Source organism: Sceloporus undulatus, chromosome 2 (assembly GCF_019175285.1).
Source record: "Sceloporus undulatus isolate JIND9_A2432 ecotype Alabama chromosome 2, SceUnd_v1.1, whole genome shotgun sequence".
In the NCBI taxonomy this organism is placed as follows: Eukaryota; Metazoa; Chordata; class Lepidosauria; order Squamata; family Phrynosomatidae; genus Sceloporus; species Sceloporus undulatus.
In genome coordinates this window covers 105,636,369-105,654,366 of record NC_056523.1, presented here as the reverse complement: position 1 = coordinate 105,654,366, position 17,998 = coordinate 105,636,369, and positions in this window count along the sequence as shown.

Genomic DNA, 17,998 nt, shown 5'->3' with positions numbered 1-17,998 from the left:
TGTGGTTGTAATTGTCTCTCCTTCCACATGGAAGAGACCATTCATTCTTGACAGCTACACTTTCTCATTGAAATCTCTTCTCTTTACTGAAATGGCATTCCAGTTTTGAAGCTCATCTTGGACCATAATAAACTCAGCCTTGAACTCAACATCAAACCATCTCTCTGCCTTCTCAGTGGGATGAAGGAAACCAGAAATGGGGAAACTGTTGATCTTGCAATTGCCAGTGTAAAATGAAGACTTCCAAGTATCTTTAAAAATATGAAGCATGCAGCTAGGAATACGTACATGTATGTGTGTGTGCGTACATGTGTTTATGCACATACGCCTTCAAGTCATCTGTCAATTTATGTCAGCTGCATTAATTTCACAGGCTTTTCTTAGGCAAGGAATACTCAAGAGGTGGTTTTGCCAGTTCCATCCTCTGAAATTTAGCCTACAGAACCTAGTATTCATTGACCACTTCCCTTCCAAATACAGACCAAGCCTGACCCTGCTTAGTTTCAAACATTAGAAGGGATCTGGTGTCTTTAGGGTCTTTAGGCCTTTAGGAATGAATACCCTCCAACATTTAGTAGATGAAAACTGGAACAGTTGTGGCCAAGCAACACCAATGTGTATTCAGAAAGCAACAAGAGGGGGAAAGTAGGAAGTAATTCTTTAATAGCTTTCTTATTCTTTTTATTCTTCATGGAAACAACAAGAAGTAATTTTAACAATTTCCACCTCTATGAGGAAATCATACAGTTTTTGAAGCCCATTCACAACTGAGGACTTAATCTGTGCAAAATTCACATATGGTTGTTTTGCACTGAAAATATAGCATTTTCTGTGCAGAAAATAATATAGAAAATGTTGTTTTCTATTAAAAAATCACATATAAATTTTGTGCTGAAATACCTACATCTATATTGCAGAATTAATACAGTTTGACACCACTTTAACAGCCATGGCTCAAGGCTATGGAATTCTGGGATTTGCACTTTTGTGAAATATTTAGCCTTCTCTTCCAGATTGCTCTGGTGCCACAAAAAACTACAGGATTCAATGGTATGAAGCCATGACAGTTAAAGCAATGTTAAACTGCATTCATTCTGTAGTGTGGCAGCAGCCTAAATACCCAGTTACAACAATTTTTGTATATAAAACAGCTTTTTCTGCACAAACATCAGAATAAACCATGAATTGGGCAGATTCTCTTGAGCCCAGAATTCTTCTCATCAAGGTTTCACAACATTAAAAAACAAATCACAATTAAAAAACAACAACTTTTTTTCACTCCTAAGTGAAGGAATGAGGATGAAAGCACAAAACTACTATATCCAGGAGTAGCCATGTTGGCTTAAATAATGTTTAGCAAAGCACAGTAACATCCAAAATTCACAAAACTGTGATACATTTATTGGACTAACCAAAATGCACAAAATAGATAATGCAAGCTTTCAAAGCTTTCCAAACTTCTTCATCAGGCAAAGTTGTTAAAATCATACAGGAGAAAGAAAAAAATGACCATGTTAAAGCCACAGGCCTACATTTGGCAGAGGCAACTCCTCTCTTTTGCCCATCACATGGGCTCTAAGAGATAAAGAATCATGAACTTAAGAAAATAAAATTTAAATTCCATTGGCAACAAAAAAGAAACATTGAGATCCAGAGTGCCCTTATCCTGAGTGAGTCTACCCACCGCCTTCTTAGGCAGAAAACATGGAGTTTCTCAAGAAACCTCTGTACTGGTGAATTTGGAAAACATTTACTGTAGGTGATGTTTAGGTAAAAGACATCAAATGCAATGCCAATTTTTAAAACTTATATTTCTGAGTTCTAAGCCTATATGATGAAGAACCCAGTGGAGCTTCAAGACCCTGCAAAACTACTGTTCAGCAGGTAAACACTGTAACTTTTGTACTGAGTTTATGAATCCCTGAAGAAGAAGTAAACTGAATGCATATCATGAATAAAGATAAGCTGAGGATGAATGAAGAAAGTTGGAGGAAGAGAAAGAAGCCCAGAGTTTTTTTTAAAAAAAAATCTGAGGAAGTGGGGGATGCCTCTGCAAAACTGGGAAAGTTGCTCAAGTATGGCAATGCTGCAGTATGATTTCACCTGTCCTTTTCCCTCTCCACCATCCAGTTCATCCAGGTATAGTTTATTTTAAACTCTCATATTGGCTACACTGTAGCTGCAGTATGATAACATCTGAAATAATGCACAATTTGCACCCTTGCACTGGCCTCATGCTTATATTAGAATAAGAAAAACAAAACACCTGGATGAATGCAATATAACAAAGGTTATCATGGACCGTGGCCCTGCATTAATAGTAGAGATCCAGCATTCATGGTGGTGCTAGAGGCTTCAGAACTTCAATTTCATCATGAATACTACTGAGAAATAACAAATGGACCATTTCATGTCTCGAGATGCTCCTGTTGCTGTATGCTTAGTTAAGTGGACAGGTGAGGAGCTGGGCTGGGCTCAGTGAAAGAAGACTGATGTAAATTTCCCCAGTTCTGAAACCATTCCAAAGACTAGGGACCCACAACAGATCAAGGGGAGTTGGTTTTGCTTATTTCACATGCAAAGCCATTGTTATGACCCCATGCCTCATTACCAGTAATCCAAAGCATATTTTTATTAATAGTGCCTAGGTGCCTTGCAGACACCATCACTCACATGTAATTCCTTAACTTTTCCATCCTGTTATAGCTTGCCAAAATAAATAAATAAATCTGCTTTAGCTTCTCAGGAGATTTTGCCTGGCCTTCACTTAGCCCCAGGGCAAATCTCCTTTGTCTTCAGCTACACTGTCTGCTTCACTTGGAGTAATTCAGCCTGACTAACCCCTCAGAGAGAGAGAGAGTAAAGAGCTCGTGCAATGCAAACTTTTCCCAAAAGACTTTTAGTTCTGAAGAGCATGACAGGAAGGAATGGACTTAGAAGCCCAACCTTCTTTAAAGAAATTCTGGTGATCATCTCTTTCAGAAAATTTCTGGAAAACTTTTGTCTGCTGCATTTGTAGGGGAGAGGAAGTGGTAATGGGGAGAGTATGATAATGTACCTGGAACGTTGATGTGTAGCTTTGGTGAAGTGGTGATCAAAGATGTTGGAGTTATAGGAATATTTGGTATCTATATCATGCAGAATGCAATGAAGCTAGTGCCATATGAGCTTATGGTAGAAACAGGAGAAAGTGCCCAGGATGCTCTTGTAAGGTTAAAAAAATGGGGGGGGGGAACTACCTTACCTTTATTGTATCAGAAAATCCATCTTGAGATAGGAAAAAAAGACAGAGAAAGGAACATTACCAAAATTTTAATACAAGAGCTCTAAGGCTGTCCTCATGCCTTTCCAGGCTAACTTCTATAATGAGTGAGGGGCCTAATGGATGCTCCCTTTGCAGACACAGAGAGCCAAAAGACTAACTAAGGCCTTAAAGGCTGGGTTGGGGGAAGAGTTGGGGCATAGCGTCCATATGACACACACTTTGGATCCACCTCCAGACTGGCGTGATGCTGTACTAGCTTCATTGCATAGCATGCAGCATCATGGCACTCCTCTGCCACTGCATCCACATGATGCAGCACTGAAGGAGTGCTGTAAAGCTGTGGCACCATGGCTATCACACCCATTCCAGGGTGTGAAAGGGAGCTACTTTTTGCTACCCCAATCTGGCTGTAAAAGGGGTGGCTGGAGTTTGCCCCTTCGGGGCTGTCTACACAGCCCTTTCAGCCCTCAACAGACTGGCAAAAAACGCCAGTGTGAGGGCAGAGTGGGAGCATGGAGACCACCCACTGCCCGCCTCCACACTGGTTTAGACATGCTGTGCCAAAGAGGCATGGAAAAGCTGTGGCAGTGGTGGATAGTATGCCATTCCGGTGGTGTAAAACGAAGCTGCTTTTTGTGGCTTCTTTTTGCACTGTGGAACTTCCAAGTTGGGGGCATGGAATGCAGTTGCCACACCTGCCAACCCAGGGCTTCCAGAGGCAGCAGGTTGGTACCTCTTAGTGGCAGTCTGCCCAGCCCCTAACTTTCAAAAGAAGGGGGAAGTGATCTCTGGTGGCAGGAAGTAAGCTGAGAAGCTTGAGCACATTCAAAGGGGGGGGGGGGGAAACAGGGAGGTAAAATAAAAGAGCATTCTTGATGTCATCCTTTGGCCTGAGAGGGAGCGACCAGGCAGGCCCAGCTCCATCAGGGCTAGCCTGAAGAAAGAGAGACTTCCCTCCATGATAACTGACATTCTTCGGCCTGTGAGGGAGTGAACAGGCAGGCCCAGTTCCACCAGGTCTAGCCTGAAGAAAGAGAGCCCTCCCCCCATGATAACTGTCATCCTTCGGCCTGTGAGGGACTGAACAGGCAGGCCCAGCTTCACTAGGCCTGAGGGCAGGGAACCGTCTAATTAAAATTAATAATTGTAAGCCACTCTGATATCCTTTAGGGCTGAAGGGCGGGGTATAAAGATAGATAGATAGATAGATAGATAATAGATACCTCTCTCTTGCTAATTACTCTATACATTTTGCTTCCAACAGGAGTAAGTAATCAGATTCTCACCCAGTTTAAAAGTTGCACAGAGATTGTTGTTGTTGTTATTGTTGTTGTTGTTATTGCTTGGTTCCTTCTTGGTCTAAAGCCATAGACCAGTGGTTCTTCTCCAGACACACCAAAATCAAAAATGGGTTATCTGTATTTAGTGATTAATCCAAGATATTCTAACAAATATCCTGGCCTGGTTCAAGGAATGCTTTGCCACAAACCATACATTAAGCTGTTGGAAACTTCCAGCAAGTGATAAACCCTTTTGCTAATGACTTTTATCCAGGCTTTGAATTTTTACTGTGGTGTAGTGTTTTTGTGTTTATTTTATATTTTTCTCAAGCACTGATGCTGTAGGTAAACCAGGGGTGGGGAGGTAAGAGGAGCATCAGGAGATGTTTGGTAGGTCTCAGTCACTGTGGTGTTACCTATTAATTCTCAGTAATTTAAATTATGGCACATTAGAGTAATGAATCTTTAGAAAAAACAATAATGTACTGTAAGGCAAAAGGCAGTAGAAAAAGAGGAAGACTGAATTACAGACACAGTCAAGGAAACTTGAGCAGGGTTATGGATGACAGGGTGGCTTGGAGGTCTCTCATTCACAGGGTCACCATAATTCAAAGTCAGCTTGATGGCAATTAACAACAATAATTTGAATCACCTCAACATATGGGCACAAGACTTTTAGAGTTGCAATGAATAAAAAGTAGTCAAAGGAATCTTGTGTAGATGCTCCATCGTCATTATTTTTGTTTTCTATATGTTCAACAGTAGTCCTGCCTTTGTACTTTCTACCTTGATCGTTTTTAGTAGCTGTTCCAGGTCTGAGAGGTTTTCTGCTACTATTATGGTGTCATCTAAATATCTTAGATTGTTGATATTACTTCTTCCTATTTTCACTACTCTTTCTTCTGTGTTCGAACCTACTTTTCTTACAATATGTCCTGCATATAAGTTGAATAGGTAGGGTGATAAAATGCAGCCTTGTATAACTCCTTTGCCAATTGGGAACCATTCTGTTTCTGCATGATCTGTTCTGATAGTAGCCCCTTGTCCTGAGTACAGATTTCTCATAAGTACTATCAGATGCATTGGCACTCCTATGCTTTTAAAGGCATTCCATGGCCTTTCATGATTTCTCCAGTAAAAGGCTTTGCTATAGTCTATAAAGTGCATGCTTCTTTTAAATCCCCTGGTGTGCTCCATTATCAATTGTATGTTTGCAATGGGGTCCCTAGTACCTCTTCCTTCCCTGAACCCCACTTGGACCTCTGGGTATTTACTTTCATAGAATTCAAAAAAGAAAATAAATATCCGAAGATCACTAGATCTTTAGCTTTCTCTGGTTACAGGAAGCTAAATCATATGTATACACTATTGCTACTCATGTTGTGAAATACAAAATGGATGAATAATTTTTGTGTGTGTAAGTGAAGGAAACTTTACATTCTTGATCACTACCATATAGTTTATGAAATTATCTCCAGTAATATTATGCAGCTTCTTCTGTTTCAGTTTTCTAGGACTACACTGCGTAACGTTGAATTTTTCCATGTTGGTATTGAACACATTTGCTCAGTTTTGAACCCTGCACTGTATGATTCACTACTTGTTGCCAGCACCTGTCTTACCCTTTGTATAACTCCGATTTGACATGGAAAGCTTGTCCTGGCAATTTAGATTTTTTTTCCCCTCTGTAGGTGTCTGATCAAGTTAATTCTTGAAGCCTCCTCATCAGTGCTCAGGTTTATCAACTTCTGGCATGTCATTTTCTGTTTTTGAAACCTAGAGGCATTTTGGCACTTATCTTTTCCCTTCTAGGGAGAGTGCTGGACTTAGGCCAGAATGATACATGAGGGTACAGAAAAGTTTAACAATTGCCAGAAGCTTTAATACTTCATTCACTTATTTTTTGATTTACAGAAGGGAAGAATCCTAAAATCACAGTAGGGTTTACAAGGATTAAAGCCCTCCCTGTTTCATGCACTGCCTTTTGAGTTAGAGCTCTTTTTTATGTTGTGCAAGAACCAGGGAAATGTTGCTCGTCTCATGCTGGTTCAATCCTGTCATATCTGTACAATTTAGCAGCCAGTTGGCATTTTTCTGTGTAGCTGGAAGGGGGTGACTGGGTCAGATGAAAATAACTCTCTAACAGAAAACTCACTCCATATGTTACACCATTGTTCAATTTAGAAAACAGCCCCTCCTTTCATGTCCTTAACTGTCCCTTTTAGATTCCTGGCTTATTATTCTATACTGATCTACATATGGCACTATTTGGAAGCTGCTGGCTATAGGGTTGCATCTTTCATTCTAGCTTTATTGTGGGATGTTTGTCTCCAGCACGGGAGAAAGTTGTAACCGCACAAGCTGTTGAACATGGAACAGTCAGCTTTGGAAGGTTGTGTATTATCCTTTGTTGCACACCCTCTAACATTTCACAGATGAAAACTAGGACATGTGTGGCCAATCAACATCAGAATGAGTTCAAAATAGCAAAATTAACTAATGAGGAAGACCACACAAACTAGGAGTGGCTGTAGCAGTTTGCTTTTGACTGAGCCTACTGGGAAATGCAAGACTCCATTCTGCCCTGCCCCCATGATGAGTTAATTTGGTGCAAATTACTTTGCACTTTGATCTCAGTTTTCAACAAGTGAGGTAAGGGAAGGATGAAGTGAGAGGAGAGAGAAATGTCTTCCTCTTGTTGTTGTTGTGTGCCTTCAATTCATTTCTGAATTATGGCAACCCTAAGGTGAACCTTTCATGGGTTTTTCTTGCCAAGATTTGTTCAGAGCAGGTTTGCCAATACCTTCCCCTGAAGCTGAGAGAATGTGGAACTGGGGCATATTAAAAGCACCTGAAAAAGTGGGCCACAGATGATTAATCAGGACTGCCCCTGCCAAATTGGGACACTTGGAAGGTATGTTGTTACAGGTTTTTAAGTAGATGCTGGATAGCAACTAGTCAGGGAAACCATAGCTGCTGATTTCCTGCAGTGCCAGTGCATTGGACAAGATGACATTTGAGAGACCTTCCAACTTGGTGATTGGATTCTGGGACCCTTTCACACTACAGTTATAGCACTTTGGTCCTACTTTACCTGTGACCACTCTGTCCTATAGAATCTGGAGAGTTGTTGTTTCATGAGGTCTTTGGAATTGTATGCCAGAGAGCTTTATTGCTTCACCAAACTACAAGTCACAGGATTCCATAGGATGCAGCCATGATATGACAGTTAAAGAAGATTAAAGTGTCATGTAAATGAGTCTTCTGTGGAATCAGATTTTGTCATACTCCACTGACATCACTGGAAGTATAAAGCTTATGTACATAGTTTGATTATCTTCAAGAAGGAGAAAAAAGAAGATCCCAACAATTATCGTCCAGTTAGTCTGACATCAATACCAGGGAAGATTCTGGAGCAGATAATTAAACAAAGAGTCTGAACATCAAGAAGGCAATTCCATAATCACAAAAAGTCAATATGGGTTTCAGAGAAACAAGTCATGCCAGACAAATCTGATCTCTTTCTTTGATAAAATTACCAGCTTGGTAGATGAAGGGAATGCTATGGATATAGAATATCTTGATTTCAGTAAGGCCTTTGACAAGGTTCCCCATTACATTCTTGCATCAATAGAAGTATAGTGTCTAGATCAAGGGAAGTAATAGTGCCCCTCTATTCTGCTCTGGTCAGGCCCCACCTGGAATATTGTGTCCAGTTCTGGGCACCACAATTCAAAAAGGATGTTGAGAAACTGGAGCGTGTCCAAAGAAGGGTGACTAAAATGATGAAGGGTCTGGAAACCATGCTCTATGAGGAATGACTTAGGGAGGTGGAGATGTTTAGCCTGGAGAAGAGAAGATTAAGAGGTGATATGATAGCCCTGTTTAAATATTTGAAGGGATGTCATATTGAGGAGGGAGTAAGCTTGTTTACTGCTGCTTCAGAGACTAGGACCCAGAATAATGGATGCAAGCTACAGGAAAAGAGATTCCACCTGAACATTAGGAGGAACTTCCTGACAGTAAGGGCTGTTCAGCATTGGAACAAACTCCCTCAGAGTGTAGTGGAGTCTCCTTCCTTAGAGATCTATAAACAGAGGCTGGATGGCCATCTGTTGAGGATGCTTTGATTTAGATTTCTTGCATGGCAGGGGGATGGACTAGATGGCCCTTGCGGTCTCTTCCAACTCTATGATTCTATCTGTGCACCAGATTTTCCAAGGATGTCCTTTAGAAACTCCTTGAGTCACATAAACCTCTATTAGAACTGGTTCTGGTGGAATAGAAAGGAAGATAAGAAATAAACAAGATGACATTGTTACCCAAGGAAAGGAGGGGATACTGGAGGTCCCCACCAACTATCAGCTTCACTTTAAATGTTGGGGAAAATTAGTTTAAGCTTTGCAAGAGGCTGGATAACCTTAAGACCATGGGCATCTGTGTATAGTGGTAATAACTGAGGAGGACTCTAGGCTGGGGTAAATTAAGGTGGTTTTATTTAGAAATATGCAAGAGTGCAATCAAACACACAATAGTAATTCAAACAGAACTATCCAAAATGGAAGCATCAAAATTGGATAGTGCAGTTTTAGGGGTTTGAAGAGGAAAATAGTTGACCATGGGAGTGGCTCAGATTGGGGTCTGAGGGTGACACAGTTTATACACAGAGCACAAACAGAGGACTAACTGTATGCACACTGTGTGTGTATGTGCTGGGGGCTGTCAGCAAGGAAGCTAAGTTTTGGGATGAATATTTATACCTGATAACCAGCCGCTGGGGGTATGCTGGGGATGTGCTTGATTATCTCTAGCAATGTAACAAAGACTTGGTGGTTTTCCCAGGAATTGACAGTGAGATTCTTGACTTATTGATAGCTTTAACCTAAGAGTAACAAAAACAGTGTTTGGATGAGGACACTCAAGGATGAATGGAAAGGAAAGTTGGCTAGACACATGGCCAGGATAGGCAGAAACAGCTACCTCACTAGTTTGGTGAAAGGAGACCTCTTTTGTCTCTTGGTGTGAGAGGAAATGCCTAAGGGTCCAGAGTGAAGAAGTAGTCAGCACACCCATTTACTTTTCATTCTAGCATTACCTGAATCCTACACATTCTCTCTTATGTCTGTTCCAAGATGGAAGATGTAAATCCAAACTTTTTTCAAAAGTTTTTCAATTTGGCTTAAAATCAATGGACAGGCTAATAAGACTATTGTTGACCACCTCACAAGCTGGAAGTGGCAGCAAGGATTAGATATTTTTTGACTGGCTCTTCAAGTGGATGTATGTTACTCTGATGAAATACAAACATGACCAGTTGACAACAGCTGAATGAAAGTGATGCGAGAGATGTCTATCTTGATGTGCAATCGTGCAATCCTAGGATCTAAAATTGGGATCAGTCTCATTTTCAACAGAAAGGGAAGTTTGAGAGAAGATTCCGATAAAGATCTGGACAGGTTAACCAACAACAATGTCACTCAAGTGAAGACATCTTGCCAATTGAAAGACTAAAATACAACAGCTGTTAAAAATAAAATCCAAAGAAAATGCTAATATAATTTGGAAAATGGATGGGAAAAATGAGGATAGACTAAAAATACTTTCACTCCATTGTTTTTTGTTTGTTTGTTTTTGGAGGTTCCCAAAAAGGATGTTACCATACCTGAGGTACATTGTTTAAAAACCATCAATTTTAGAGTCTCAGCTGTTCTTGATTTTTGAGTGTTGCCTGTTCCAGCTATTTTTCTTTGTTCCAGTTTATTTTATTTTTTTAATTTTTGCTACATTTTTGTTGATCTTTGGTTCAGCTGTGCTGAACCTGAGCTGTTGCTGAGCTGTGCTAAACTTGAGGTGTGAATACAACTACATCATTCCAGTGTTCCTGTAGTTGATGTGCAGATTGCTGGTTCAACTGTTTCAAGCCTAAGCTACACCATAGATGACATTGCCAGATCTAAGGTGTTTAAATGCTTTCCGACCAGAAATGACTTCCCTGTGCAAGCTGTTCCAGACCTAAAGCTGTATCTTTCTTGTTAAATTTTACCTAAATTGCCCTCCAGGATAGTATCCTACATAAAGCCACATGGGTTTTTCTATTTTCATTTCTGTTCTTGTTTGCCACTTTTAAAACTATCTGCCATTGCATGCAACATTATTTTTCTCAGTATTGCCAACTAAAAAAAAACCTGTTTGTGCTTTTGGTTCCTGTTGCAATCTTAAATTCCTGGACACTGCTGGATTCCTGCGGTTCTTCATAAGGTCACAGCGATTCTATCAGTGTTTTTGTAATATTCCTTCAGTATGTTATTCAACATTTTTGGGTTTGTTTTCCTGACTGTAAGTTAAAGCTAAACTTTATTTTTAAATATTTTGGCCACCTTGCTGTTGAACTTTTTTACATTATACTAAACTAATGCAAACTTGAATATTCTTAAATTTTCAGACATCAGTTAACAATGTTTCAGGTTTAATGTTTGCTTCTCAAGTATCTTTTAAAGGGAATTTAAGTGTGTGTTTACTAAATAAGTGTGTTTAAGCTGAGGTGCCCATACATTCTACAAAAGTCTGCTGTTCCAGACCTAAAGATGTTTCTTTCTATAAATTTTACCTAATTTGCCTTCCAGGATATGTCCTCCTTCTGATGTCCTTCACGTTCCGGCTGTTATCTTAAATTGCCCTCCAGATCTTTGTTCCTGACAATTGTGGTTCCAGAGCTGTGTTATGTGGTGCTACACATCAGCTACAAAGTCTTTGATGTCCTGTCTTTTCCTGTTTTTGCTCTTCCAGTTACTGCTTGTTGCTTGGGTCCTCGGATGTCCTCCAAAGTGCTTCTGCATATTCCTCACTTCAGTTGTTCCTGATTTTTGGTTTCTGATTATATTTTTTTGTTGATGCTGCTGTGCTGAATTTGAGTTGAGCCAATCTTAACACCTATAATTTTTCCAAGATAATTTTTGCTATGTTGCTTGCTTAAGAAAAAATGTTTAAGTTTATACAGGTTTTTCTAAGTCAGAATGAGGGAGGCTGATTGTTAAAAACATAGGCCACCTTTGATCCAAACTAGATTACATCTTGAAAGGTTTGGCAGTAATATTAAGGCTGATTCTTTAAGTTACAAATAGAGAAGTTCTTAAGTATTTTTACTCTCCACTCCCCACAGTAATAAAAAATTAGTTGGAATCAAGCTTTATGTGCCCAGATTAGATTTGAAATGTGCTGCCTATAATAAAAATCAATATTGGACTTTCATATACACCTGACCAGAAAAGACTTTAGAAAAGATTTTAACCTCTGCATTCCTTCTTACCTGGGAAAAAGAAGGAGCCACAGGCACCTAAGAGATCATCTGGCTCTGCTCTAATCCTACCTGGAGAATGTGTTAGCTTCACGTAAACCGAAGATATAAGGAGGAGCAAGCTTTTCCCCACCACTCCAGGGGCTGGTTGAGGTACAGTTTTGCGCATCAATCAAGACTGAGCTCTGCAAACACCTGTCCAAGGAATTCCCCAGGTGTTCAGCGCACAGCTCCAATGAACTAATGGGAGGATTGTTATTTATTATTATTATTATTAAACTTTATTTCTAAAGCGCTGTAATTATACACAGCGCTGTACAAAGTCAGTAAAATTAAAGAGAATATAAAAGCCTGCCCAAGGCGTACATTCTAAAATAATAACAATAAAAGAGGAATAGATAAAATTACCATATAGAAAAGAAAAAACAAATTAAAAACATCAAATATCAAACAAATCACATCACATCAAACATTGTCAGACAGCCAGATGACAATCACAAATTCCCTGCGAACGCTTCCCTAAACAATATGGTTTTCAGCTCAGCCTTAAAGCTGGTTAGGGAAGTGATGAGCCGTGCATGCAGAGGAAGAAGGTTCCAGGAATGAGGGGCAGCAAGAGAGAAGGGACGGATCCGGGACGGGGCAGAGAAGATCCTGGGTTGAGAGAGGAGACTTTGGCTACCAGAGCGGAGAGTGCGAGTAGGGATGTAGGGAGAGAGAAGATCGGTTAAATAAAGAGGGGCCAGCCCATGCAGGGCCTTAAAGGTGAGTAGCAGAAGTTTGTACCTGATGCGGAAAGGAAAAGGGAGCCAGTGAAGGGAGGACAACAAAGGGGAGACATGATCATAACGGCGAGCGAGTGAAATAATGCGTGCAGCTGAATGCTGAACAGAAATTAATGTGTGGAGATGAGAGAGGGGAAGCCCTGCCAAGAGGAGGTTACAGTAGTCTAGTCGTGAGACCACTAAGGCATGGACCAGTGTCTTTGTGGTAGAAGCTGAGAGATATGGACGGATTTTGGCGATATTGTAGAGAAAAAATCTGCAGACTTTGGCTGTAGTCTGGATCTGAGGGATAAATGACAAAGAGGAGTCAAAGATGAAACCAAGACTGTGGGCTTCCTGGACCGGCTGGATAGAAATGTTATTGACAGAAAGAGAAAAGGAGTAGTGAAGGGTGGGCTTAGGAGGGAAAACAAGAAGCTCGGTCTTGGACATATTGAGCTTCAGACGCCGATGGTGCATCCAGTGGGAGACAGCTGTTAAACAGGATGACACTTGCTGCTCTAGCTCTGGCGAAAGATTAGGGGTGGAAAGGTACAGCTGGGTATCATCAGCGTAGAGATGGTAGGAGAAACCAAAAGAACTGATAAGTTTGCCAAGGGAGAGTGTGTATAAAGAGAACAGAAGGGGACCCAAAACAGAGCCCTGAGGAACTCCAACAGATAAGGGGACAGAAGACAAGGTCTGACCACCCGAGACCACTGAAAAAGATCGATCTGACAAGTAAGATGTGAACCAATCGAGAACAAGGCCTGAGAAACCAAGGTCAGAGAGTACATCTATTAGGAGACAGTGGTCCACGGTGTCGAAGGCCGCAGACAGATCGAGTAGGACAAGGATAGAATAAAGGCCATTCGCCTTGGCCCGCAAAAGATCATTCGAGATCTTAGTAAAGGCCGTCTCTGTGGAGTGCCGTGGGCGAAAACCAGACTGGAAGGGATCCAGAATGGAGTTGGTTTCAAGAAACTCAAGACAGCGTGAATAGACAACTCGTTCCAACACCTTAGAGAGAAAAGGAAGAAGAGAGATTGGACGATAGCTAGCCAAGGAAGAAGGGTTGAGAGAGGGTTTTTTCAGGATAGGGGAAACTAAGGCATGTTTGAAGACTGAGGGGAAGGAACCCGAAGAGAGAGATTAAAGATATAGAGGAGGGAGGGTAACAAAGAGGGGGCTATAGAAATTAGAAGACGAGAAGGAAGTGGGTCAAGAGAACAGGTGGTAGGTTTGGATGAGTTCAGCAGCAAAGAGAGTTCTTCCAAAGAAACAGGAGGAAACACAGAGAGTTTATTAGTAGGAGGGGCGAGGAGATTAATGGTGGGAGCCAAATCATGAGGAGTTAACTCAGAACGAATGGTAGTGATTTTTGTAATGAAGTAATTGGCGAAGTCGGAGGGAGAAAATAATGGAGAGACGGAGGGAGGAAAGGGTTTTAACAGTGTATTGAAACAGGAGAACAAGCGCTGCAGGTGCCTCTTGTTGGCGCAGATCAATGATTTGAAGTAGTCTTGTTTTGCCATCGACAGGGCGCGTGAAAAGGATAAAAGAATGAACTTAAAATGGATAAAGTCGGCCCACTCCCTGGACTTTCTCCAAAGACGTTCGGCTGCTCGGGAGCAGGACTGGAGAAATCTAACAATGGGAGTGATCCAGGGCTGAGGCTCAATACTCACTTGGGTCAGATAAATGGTCCAACTTTAATAATTCAAACTGCTACTGTAGGAGATCCCTGGGAATATAAGGTACATATGACTTAAATAGAGATCCCAGATCACCCATTCCACCCAGATGTTCTTGTTTGCATACAAGACCAGCAAATCATTAAAAATACCTCTGGTTATGAGATTAACAACGATGGTGCCTATGGGTTATAAACAAAGCCATGCTTAATACTGAGAGAATGTTTGCATATGCTATGTACCTGATTTTCTTTAATCTTGCTAGAGGCAAAGACAGTTGTTAAAATGTATTCCATGTTTGGTTATCAGAGATATAAGCAATATTTTGAATGGGCATTGAAAATAATGAAAATGTAATGCGATATTGATAAAATATAACAAAAGGGGGGATGGCATATAGCAATATTCAATTTCTGTTAACACAATCAATATCTAATTTCCCTAAAAGCATAGTAGAAAAGAGGCCCAAAAGGTGAACATGGCTTCAGTAAAAAGTAAGCAGGGATTTTAACAAGATGGGTAAAAAAGAACAGAATGACACCTTGAAGGATGTCTGATGACGGTTGGTTCTGTCTTAAGTCAAAATAATGGATGTAGAGAAGGAATGTGTGTGCAGTTTGGTACAAAGCTGAGAGCGGTACATAGAAGCCTCTGGTAATAACATCAACTGATAAGAAGGGTCTGTAATGCATAAATTTAGCCTGATTGAATGTATTTCTTTATGTTTAAATGTTTGTATCCAATAGAAATTTGCTTTTTATAAGCAACAGAAATTTTTCTGTTGCTTATAAAAAGGAGGACTTTACCTTTATTCTGGGTCTCAGATATTGATTAGGATGCCAATCCTAAACTGAGATCTTGCTAGCAATTAACTGTTATTTATCAAACTGGGTCTTCTCTTGTTTGTTTACTATTCTGTCCAAGAACCCATACTTGAAATTGGCTTTATCTATAACAGGGTCATCACTACTTTCTCATGGAATTCTGCCTAGTGTTCACTGTGATCTTTAAGAACATGCTGGTTTGAGATATGAAGTATGAAAACATGGAGACTGCAAATGCAATGTGGGGGTAGTCAGGGTGTGCTAACAGTATGAGGACTTAACAAAATTAGGGGCAGATGGTAGCAATATAGGAAACTGACCAAGCCTGGTGTCATGCTGACTGGTTGCAGATATAGTCTGAGATATCTGGGCATCAGGTTAAGGAAGGCTGCAGTGTTGTATAACAAGAGTAAAATGCATCTGGACTGAATGTTATTCACAACACCATTCTCCCCATTTATCCGCCCCTTGCCAACAGGAGGCAGAGGATGAAAGTCTTGATCCACCATTTATAGCCATTGCTTACAGCCATTTCTAGAATTCAGTAAGCCTGGATCAGCCCCAGCACCTACCACACAAACAAATACTGCCCCAAGCTCCCAGTCTGAAATGAATCCCACTTTGGATTTGAGTGTTGTTAATGTCTGTATTGTTTTCAAGCGATGGTACATTTACAGCTTTCTCCACAGTTGAGGACTAAATGTTCTAGTCCTTTCAAAGTATATTAGAGCACATCCATTAATTTAAATATTTCATGATAAAGCAGAATTTCTCTTGGAGAGATATCTGTTATGACTAACGGTGTGGTATATACTCCCTTAGCAGTGAGGCCATCTTGCAGTTATCTGCTTTTCTGTTATGGGCATTATCTTATATCTTATATCAATATCTTATGAGGATATTCTTAGAAACAGAATTTGGAAGTTACTTGTTGCACATAACTTGTGATTAATATCTTCTCCCAAAAATCAAGATACAACCAAATTGTTATTGTATGGGGATAACCCTTAATGAGGGATAGCTTCACCCCTTTTGTGTTGGTTTGTGCTCTATTGAGGATAATGAACTAACAACAATGAAGCAGAAAGGAGAAGAGTGTGTTGTACCAACAAGTCATTTGTAGTGCATAAATGTACTTTTTTAACCATAACTTTAAATTAATTATTTTAATTCTTTGTCCAAAACAAACAAACAAAAAGAAAAACACGTTACATTTAAAATTGTAACTGTTGTTGAATGATTTTTTGTTACTGTGTACCTTCAAGTCATTTCTGACTTGTGGAGAAACTAAGGTGAACCTATCATGAGATTTTCTTGGCAAGACTTGTGCAGAGGTGGTTTGCTATTGCCTTCCTCTGAGGCTGAGGGAATGTGATTTACCCAAGATCACCCAGTGGGTTTCATGGCTGCACCTGGAATCAACTCTTGGTCTCCAGAGTTGCAATCCAACACTCAAATCACTAGTCCACCCTGGCTCAGCAACTAACTACTTTTCAAGGGTAACTTGCCAAGCTCTGTCTGGAAAACAAATACAGCTATGCCACATTGGCATCACAAGCAAACTTTCTCACAATGCCATTTTAAAAGTGAGATGCCATGATGGCAACACATTAAACATATTTAGGATTTTGATGGAACAATATATTTCCATATTATAGTGATGAATTAGCAGCTTTCACATTAAAAAATATGAATTAAACACAACATGGAAAATATTTTTTAAAACCAACTTTTTATCCAGGAAACTTAGGGGTGAAATAGACTGGTAGAAGGGGTTGCTTCTGAAGGTGGATAGGGACCATGGCAACCACATGCTGAAGCCCCAATCTGCCTTGAAGCCAAAAAAGGAGCGGCAAAAGCTGGCTTTTCTTCCTGTATAACAGATGGAAGCCGGCTTCATGACACTCTGGCGGCATGCAGCATGTAAACACCATGCTGCCAGAGCACCATGAAGCTGCCCCTGTGTAAACAGCCAGATGGCTTCTGGGCAGCTTGGGAGTGTGCGGCATGTAAACGCTGCACTTCCAAGCCACCCAGAAGGCAGCACAAAGGGGCGATCTGTTCCATCCCTTAGAATAGCATTCTGGGGCTTTTCCGAATTCATCCCTTAAACATGTAAAGTTGATCAGAGAGAGAACGAGAAAGAGTGTCTTGCTTAGATTCATGCAACAAACTTTGTGTCCATACTCAGTATGGCACTTCTTCAAATACTTAAACAGGGCTACCATATCACCTCTTAACCATCTCTTCTCCAGGCTAAACTAACCCAGCTTTCTAAGTTACTCCTCATAAGGCATGGTTTCCAGACCTTTCACTATTTTGGTTTCTCTCCTCTGGACACACTCCAGTAGGAAAAAAGAAAAAGAAAAACAACATTGCAGGCGAATTGGTTCAACAAAAAATGCCACGTTGACAGGACCTGAGTTTACAGGACCTGAGCAGAGCTATTGATGACAGAGTGTCTTGGACGTCTCTTATTCATTACTGAAGCCAGATAGAAGACACTGCCAAATGAACAAAGGCAGCTCTTCTTTAGTACCAGGAAAAGCAGCCCTTTCTTCTCAGATACATTGGAAGAAAATCCTTTTTGGATAAAATATTTTTATTCCCCAACAAAGTTTCCTTGAGGTAGTTTGCAATGTAAAATGTTTAAAAAACAAAACAAAATATAGAATCATAGAAGGATAGAATTGAAAAAGACCACAAGAACCAATCCCCAGCCATGCAAAAATACAGTCATAGAACTCCTGACAGATGGCCATTCAGCCTCTGTTTAGAAACTTCCACCATACTCCAAGGCAGCGTGTTACACTGTCAAACAGCTCTTATTGTCAGAAAGTTCTTTCTAATGTTAGGTAGAACCTCTTTTCCTGTAGC